Genomic DNA, 8,623 nt, shown 5'->3' with positions numbered 1-8,623 from the left:
TGTACAGCATTTCATAAACGGCAAGAACACCGTCACATTTCTAGACTACAGACAGCGACTACATTATCCTCCGTTCTAATTGGTCTGACATATGTTTACAACTGTCGCTAATTAAAGACGGCAAGGAAAGACCGCAAAACTCAAGAAAATTTTGTGAGCAGTCAACCGCTTTAGTAGAGTACATCAGCAATAGATGGCACTAGTATTATTTGCCCTTTTCTGGTAAAGCTCTCTTATGTTTTCAAAATAATTTGAACAATGCCATCTTATAAACGAGTAGCCGTTGCCGAATTTATTGCCCCTTAAGAATAAACTATAATAAATGGTGTATTTTTTTCTCGCATTCACCAATGCAAAGTTATGGTTTAGTTGTAGATTGAATGAATATAAAGTTTTCAGATTAGCCATATTCTTCAGGTCTTTTTCTTCTTAGATTGCCCCAAGCACAAGGTTGGAAGACGGGCTCTTGCATTGGCAGCCTGTCAATTAATGGGTGATATACGCAGTTGGGTGTTTAATAACAATAATAGGCATTACATATCGAATTTTGTATAAAATAAATGAGCAAGCTATATAAGTATAGGCCTACATAAGAATATATGTAATTTTAAGATCAATATGATTTAATATAAATATATTCTTAGTCACGAGATGCATAATAGTAGATCAATAACTGTTATGGTAACATTTGAACCGTCCGAAATATTGAAACCCGTAGTTTTTAAAAGGAAATTAGTTGGTCGATTGGGCAATAGATAGCGCTAACTAAGGACTTGGACCGTACAGTTTTTAAGCCATACTTACCGATCTTTTCCTTACTATCTTTCGCTAACGTAATGTTACATCATAGCCAAGTTACAGTTAATTATTCATCTAAAATCTACATATTTACTTGAGTTATGATAGTTAACGAGATAAATCCTATATTTTATACTACATTTTATTATATATCAAAGATTATGAAATCCACATTTTTAATTTCAAGATACTATTTTATTAAATTTAGTATAGTTGTTTTTTACATTACCCAGTTATATTCATTCATAAAAATGTTATGACGTCACACATAAGCACCAATCACGACAACGGACAATGTAGCCAATGAGAGGACAAACATTATCGGCAAAGAAACTTACGTGTTTATTTCAACAAACCTAGAATTCTTATTTTATAAACAAAAGAGTTAAGTTATTTGCCATTTGTCAATACTATCAAAATCCATTGGACGATTTTGATGTGTAAAAGTATTACATATTAAAATTACCGTGTTATTTTCATCTCTATTAAAAACATTAGAATTACAACAGAATGTATATAATTCTGCCATGAGACCAAGAAGGCTATTAAAAAATTCTGGGAAATAATTGAATGGATTATTTTATATAGGATGATGAATGGGTGTTATCAAAAACACAAATAGACAAACGCTGGCTGCTATTGCATTAATTAGTACTTTTCAGTTAGATGTTCTTTGAAGATAGCGGAGGGGTACAGATATTATTTAACTGTTAAAAGACGTTGGCTACATTAAAAATATCCAATAAAGCTAACGTGAATAGATTATAATGTGGAACATGTGATGAAGACAAATGTATAGACTTACGTGGAAGGAAATGAGAATATAATTATGATCACAAAACAGCAATTGTCGCACGTTTTCTTAGTATCAATAAGTTATGTTAAGACTGCTTTGATATAAAATTTCATTGATCTTGATACCTTAAGTAAAAAAAATTAAGATTTAAACATTGGGCATTCGATGGCAGTTAATAGTACTTCATAATGAAGCTAAATCTCGAAAGAAGCCAAACATAAATGGAACGTTTATTGGCATAATAAGCAGAAAATGAATCAGCAGAAACTGAATGTGACAAAACTAGACCGTGTCCGCAAGTAATCATAGTAATAAGGAAATATTACTGACATGGTAGTACTGTACTATTCCAATCTAATAAAAGAAGTGGATTTTGTCTTACGTTGTTATGGCAATCTAAATCCAGTGTAGGAAATGCTGCTATTACAATGTACATTAATGCAATGTGACCTACCTTATAAAATGGGATTATTATGGAATTAATGATCCACATGATGTTCTGGAGTTGTTATGGTTTCCTTTAAGCAGTGGTTCTTGCTTTTAATAACGTAATTGAAGAGACAGCTAGACGAAACTATCCTTGTAGGACATTTAGTTAAGATAAAAACCTGAATATGGCCTATCTCGTTGTCCTCCAAAAAAAAAAAAAAAAAAAAAAAAAACCGAGCGATTTTTAAAGTTTGGAACTTGTCCCAGAAGTAAGCTAGCCATAAATTTCCAGTGATCTTCACTTAGGTTACTTCAAATGAGAATTTTTTTTGTCAGTTTAACAGCAAAATTATCTTTAATGAAATAGAAAATACCATACATAATATTATTTAAATTCCTGGGTGGTTAAACTGATTATCTTTTAAAAGAGGGTTGTAGGTAAATGCTTGTTTAGCAGTCATTTGGAACTAAAATAAATTTGAATGTAGAAAATAAAACTAATTGGAATAAAGGGAAGAACTTTATCACGTCTCCTTAGAGGAAAATGAATTGTTTATCTTATCTTTTACTCACCATGAACTAATAGGGCACTGTTGTGAAGTATGCAACGAGGAACCTGGGACCTGAGTAAAGTACAAGGATAATCTAATGTGAAAGAAATGAGTCACAAAATAGATTGGGTACATGAATGTTTGGTCTGCTGATTTGACGAAGTCCCCTGGAATAGTGAAAAGGAGGAGGCACAAGGGGTTGGACAGTGAAAGACAGACTGGTTAAGTAAATAAGAGGAATTACCAAGATCTAGAATGAAAAAACCCACAAATTTAAAGGAAGCAACAATTAAGAAGGGTGAATAGCAGTTTGAAAGACAAGTTAAAATTAATTCAAAGTAAAAGGCTGTAAAGTGGCTATAGCTAAAGGCTAAATGATCTTTGCACAGATATTCAAATAATGCCTACAGATCACTGTGTGGTTTTCTTGTGGTAATAACTCCTCTAGGGATTCACAGAAGGCTGCGCGAGTGGAGGCAGAGGTGGTGGAGTGCAGTTAGGGCTTGAGAGATGTTGTAAAAGGCCTATAGTACATTAGGGTACAATGAGGTAGTCACAGGATTGACAAAGCATAAAATGTGCAAAAGATTGAGAACACACGGAAATTATCAATGGAGGCAAAAGGTTGGAATTTAGCAAGGAATTGTTATGGATTTAAATTTGGGCTTTATAGCCTGGCACTGGGGTCTGTGAGGACACTCCACACACAAGGGCAACTGGACCTGTAGTCACACTAGGTAAACATTAAATGATGAACGGACAAATATAAGAAAGGAAGTGGTAACGGGATCAACGTAGGATATAAAACAAGTGCAGCTATGGACCGAAGGAACATTGAAAGTATTGTAATGACTACAGTGAACAGCATGAGGTGCACTCAAAGCAGTGCTCCTCTACGGAAGCATGGGGAAACCTTTTCAATATGGGTGCATGTTTCATACTGATAAAACTGTTGTTACATTTATTGAATGACACTCATCAGCTTTTTGGTTGTCTCATTATTAATTATTATTATTATTATTATCACTTGCTAAGCTGCAACCCTAGTTGGAAAAGCAGGATGCTATTTGACCCAGGGCTCCAACAGGGAAAATATCCTAGTGAGGAAAGGAAATAAGGAAAAACTACAAGAGAAGTTCAGGAACAATAACATTGAAATAAATCTTTCATATATAAACTATAGAACCTTGAAAATAAGTTGATAAAAACTTTAAAATAACAAGAGGAAGAGAAACAAGATAGAAAAGTGCCCAAGTGTACCCTTAAGTAAGAGATCTCTGACCCAAGATAGTGAAAGACCATGGTACAGAGGCTATGGTACTTCCCAAGACTAAAGAACAATGGTTTGATTTTGGAGTCTCTCTCCTAGAAGACCTTCTTACCATAGCTAAGTCTCTCTTCTACCCTTACCAAGAGGAAAGTAGTCACACTTATCAAAGTGTCAGTTCTGGAACTTGTCTGGGTTACAGGCAATGCCATTGTTGGTCTAACTGTATAATTTTCTTTTAGGTATAAAAATTACCTAAAATGACAACTTGTCTAATTCATGAATAAAATATTAGCTCGCCTCTTCTTTAGATTTCCTTTCAATATGACATAATTGAGATTACTTCTGGGTACTATTTTGTCTATTGCTTTGAAAAGCTAAATAACAGCATTCCAGTAAAATCTTTAGATCCCAGGTTTGATGGCAGGAATGATTTTAAATGTAAAATGTGACAGCAATATGTGTTGTATTTCTTTCATTAATTTGGGTCAAGGTAAAACTAGGGAAAAATCTTGCAGTTTCAATACGAAGTACTGTAATAATTAAAAGGGACGGAGATGCAATGAAGGAAGCAGTAGGAGAGGTGAAGTAGAAAACTGAAAATGGCTGCAAAGACCTTTAAGTAACTACAGTGAACAAACAGTACTGGGTTTTGGGTCCATTATGTTCATGCTATTGACCTGCTCAGTCCAGTTAAATCCCATTGAACGTAATAGAGTATTTCTTTTTAATCAGCCAATCGAGGCTTTACACACTTAATTCTCATAGGATTCTCCCACTTATGTTACTCTTTTACATCCCTTGGTTCAAAAACAATTCAGTTTTCTTCCTGTAACTTTGGTTCATCACATCTTAGGTACAGTAGTAAGTCCAGTAAAGGATATTATCACCATTATCATTATTACTGGATAAGCTATAATCTTAGTTGGTAAAGCAAAATGCTATAAGCTCAAGGGCTCCGACAGGGAAAATACCCTAGTGAGAAAAGGAAATAAGGAAACAGATAGAATAAATACCCGAGTCCTATATTGGAGTATTTTGTGGGGACTCGGTTAAAGTACACTAATTAAAATACTGTACTTTTATGATGACTTTTTGGTCAAGTCTTGTCCTGTAGTCTTCTCTCCTCTCAGACTGGACGAAGTATGCAGGGTGACCAGTCCAAGTTCATTGTATATTGCACATCCTAGCTGGAAATGTGGTCAGAACTAAACATAATCCTGTCAGAGTCAAGTTTGACTTATTTTGCCGGTTAATCTCCTCCATTTTAATAACAATCAATGATTGAATTCTCTGTTGATGTGTTTATGATATACTTATTCCTTTCACTCATTTCACAGACTGGGAAACGACTAGTTAGACTCCTGCTGATCATCAGCTTCATCAGATTCTCTCCTGCGTAGTACTTGGATAATGTATTTTTTTACGGCAAAATCATCTCTCATCTCCTTAATGTCAATTGCTTTTCTCTATACCAGTCAGCCATTTCTTGAGCTTAACATTTCTCTTTGACACTTATGTAATATGTCTAGGATAACAAGCTACTGTATTCTAATTCCCCACTCTAACAGGCACTGTAAAGTAACTTGTATAGATGGCATAGGTATTTTCAGTAGTTCAGCAGTACAGTAAATCCTTTCTTAACAAATTCATGAGAAGTCCACAAAAGTTATCAATTTAATTTCTTCTGACTTGGTAACAGATTTATACTGAATACATGAAGCAAGTGTGCCAAGGGAATACAGTATAGCAACAAGTGGTTTCAAGTTTGTTAAGGATTGGGAAAAGCAATTGACAGGTGCAAATACAGAGTGAAAATATAAAAACATTAATAACCAAAGTTCAAGGGCCTCTTCACCCAGGAAGGATCTGGAGGAACACTGCAATGGCAGTCAGTATCTCAGTAGTACCTACTCACAGTAGGATCGTAATTTTGTGTGACATTGAAAATTCATCAAAAGTCAAGAGCGAGGCTTTGACACGAGTGCTTTTATATTTTTATCTCCAATTATCTTTCCTATTTTTTAATACATGTGTTGAAAGTGAATGGAAATATGAAGAGAATCCAGTGATTCTTTTACAGTACAAGTACAAGAAATGAGAACCAACTTAAATTTTCATCTTTCATAGGATTTCTTGATCTAATTGAATTTAATATCATTGTCCATATACCGAAACAATGTTACAGAAATGTAATAAAATAAAATACCGGCAAACATAAGATGAAATTATGAAAATATATGACTAACTTCATCTTATCTCTGCCCTCTCATTTCAAAATATAATAACATGAAGATATTGGAACTTTCAGTTTCCCCTCAGTTGACTTTACTTCCAGCAGAAACAAACATTCCATTGAAATTTACTATTTTCACACTAAACAAATTTTTTTGTAGTCTCCCAAATTAGGCAACACCCTCAACCAATAAACATAAAACAACACAAAATTTTAGCAGCTCTCTCCATCAGTACAATTACTGCCCTGTAGTGCTCCCCAAAATTGCATGGCATACGCTTTACACACTTAATTCTCATAGGACTCTCCCACTTATGTTACTCTTTTACATCCCTTGGTTCAAAGATAATTCAGTTTTCTTCCTGTAACTTTGGTTCATTACATCTTAGGTACAGTAGTATGTCCAGTAAAGGAGATTATCACCATTATCATTATTACTGGATAACCTATAATCCTAGTGAGAAAAGCAAGATGCACCATCTTTTTAGATGGCTGACCACCGAGTGTGTGGTTGCTCTTGCTCTTGTCTTTCACCTTTAATTGTGAGACAAGACCTTTAATTGAGAATTTTTCAAGACTTTCCTGGAACCTGTTGTCCACCATTATATGTAGAGAGGAAGGATGGTAAAGGTAATGAACTTTGGGACATATTATTATCATCAATTTTGATATAAAAGTTCCTTATTTCAATTAATCTTACCAAATTCATTTTAGCCTACTACTCTGAATAGACAAGAGAGCAGTGGTGATCAAATTATCATTAAAAAAGGACTAACACTAGAGTTAAATAAAAATATTGGGGTTCTTATCAATGTGTATGTGTCTTTGAGACCACTCTAGATTTTGGGAAGCTTCATTAACAGTGCCTTCACCTCTCTCAGCTAGTGAGAGCCTTTTTCTTTAATACCCTTCTAGTGGTAATATAACTGTGATACCTTTACATAAATCAAACCAATATGACTAACCTCTAAGCCTACTGTACTTGCAACTAGAAACTGCATTATTTGTTTAGTATGTCTTGTGCTACAACTGCAGGTCCTAAGGACTAGCTAGCCCAAAACCTTTGCTTCCACCTTTCACAGATTATGTATATTAAAGCTAAAGACTCTTCTCCAATGGGCTGCCTTTAGTACCTCACAAATGTCTAAAGAAATTCAACAAAGGGTCAACTCCCCTGATGTAGTCGACCTCAACTTTTGCCTACATCAGGATCTGGTTAATCCTGGCTCCTGTGTTAGTCGATGATCATTGATTTGAAAAATGCTGATGTGGCATTCTTAAACACAGGTCTAGTAAGAAAACTTCAATCAACAAAACACTATTCCTGACAGAACTCCTAATCAGTGCTGTCCTTTACAGTATATTTGTAGGATTCTCACTGACCAAAGGAGACTGATTGACTTGCAGTTTTCTGGTGACCAAAGAAGTTCCACTGGGTCTTGGTCCATAACTTCCAAGGAGGAAACCACTAAACATTTCCTCTAAAGACCCAGCTGCCATTGAAACGGCCAGTAATTCACTGATATGAGAGACAACTTGGGCTAGCATATCGTCGATACTGCTTAACATGAAATTGATAACCTCAGAAGAGGGTAAAGTAAAACTTCCAAAGACTAATCTTGACTGGTTGATAGGAAAGAAAATAGTACATTTGTTAATTAGATACCTGAAGGGCACAAAGTGAAAAAAACTTGTTCACCTGATTCAGTTTATTCAATGAACCACCTCTTGTGCCATTATCCTCATTCAAACTCTCAGACTGAAACTTAACTGATCCTAATGATTTGTGAGTCATGAAAACTACCTAAAATTACAGAACATGGCAGCTAAAGATGCTTCTAGCCTAAGCAAGGGCAAATCACCACTGCAACCAAAGCTAAATCCCAGTTCTAGCAGTCACTAAAAAAAACTTGATACCGGAGGAAGTCTTAATTCTCTTCCTATGCTTAGCATCTCTATCATAACTACATACTTCTATGTAATCTACATAAGACTTTCTCCTGGTCAGTACTATCCCTACACTCATCACACAATGTTCCATAGAAAAAGCTTTATCTCTATAAATCACGCACTTAGGGAGAAGATAAAAAGTTAACTTTAAAAAGCTTTCTGATTTTGCAAAAGGAACAAACCCAAGCTTTAAGGAAATTAGGAGACATACTGTACCTCAAGCTTAAAAAATAAGCACTAAAACAGACTATTCAAAACACTATACAAGTACACAATGGAAGAGCTACTCAGGGGCATGGTAAATTTCAGCTACTTATTTGACGAGTTTATAGTGGAAGATGAGAACAAGAGCAGCCGAGCACTCATGGGGCTGCCACATATTAAAGTTGCTATTTGTGGCTAGGGAGCACTACATAGGGCAGTATTCTTAACAAAGATGGGGAGACCTGTAGAAACCTTTTAAAATCTATATTCAAGTGTTAAGAATGTTGAATTTAGTTGGGGGAGAGCAATGAACTCAAATAAGATTAATTAAAATAAACATATAGTAATTTTTTAAGCAACAAGAAGGCGGAGATTCCTTCTAATGTGCTTTG

The sequence above is a fragment of the Palaemon carinicauda genome, chromosome 15, assembly GCF_036898095.1.
Source record: "Palaemon carinicauda isolate YSFRI2023 chromosome 15, ASM3689809v2, whole genome shotgun sequence".
NCBI classification, from domain to species: domain Eukaryota; kingdom Metazoa; phylum Arthropoda; class Malacostraca; order Decapoda; family Palaemonidae; genus Palaemon; species Palaemon carinicauda.
The sequence above is the reverse complement of the archived record's forward strand: the minus strand, read 5'-3'. Positions refer to the sequence as shown.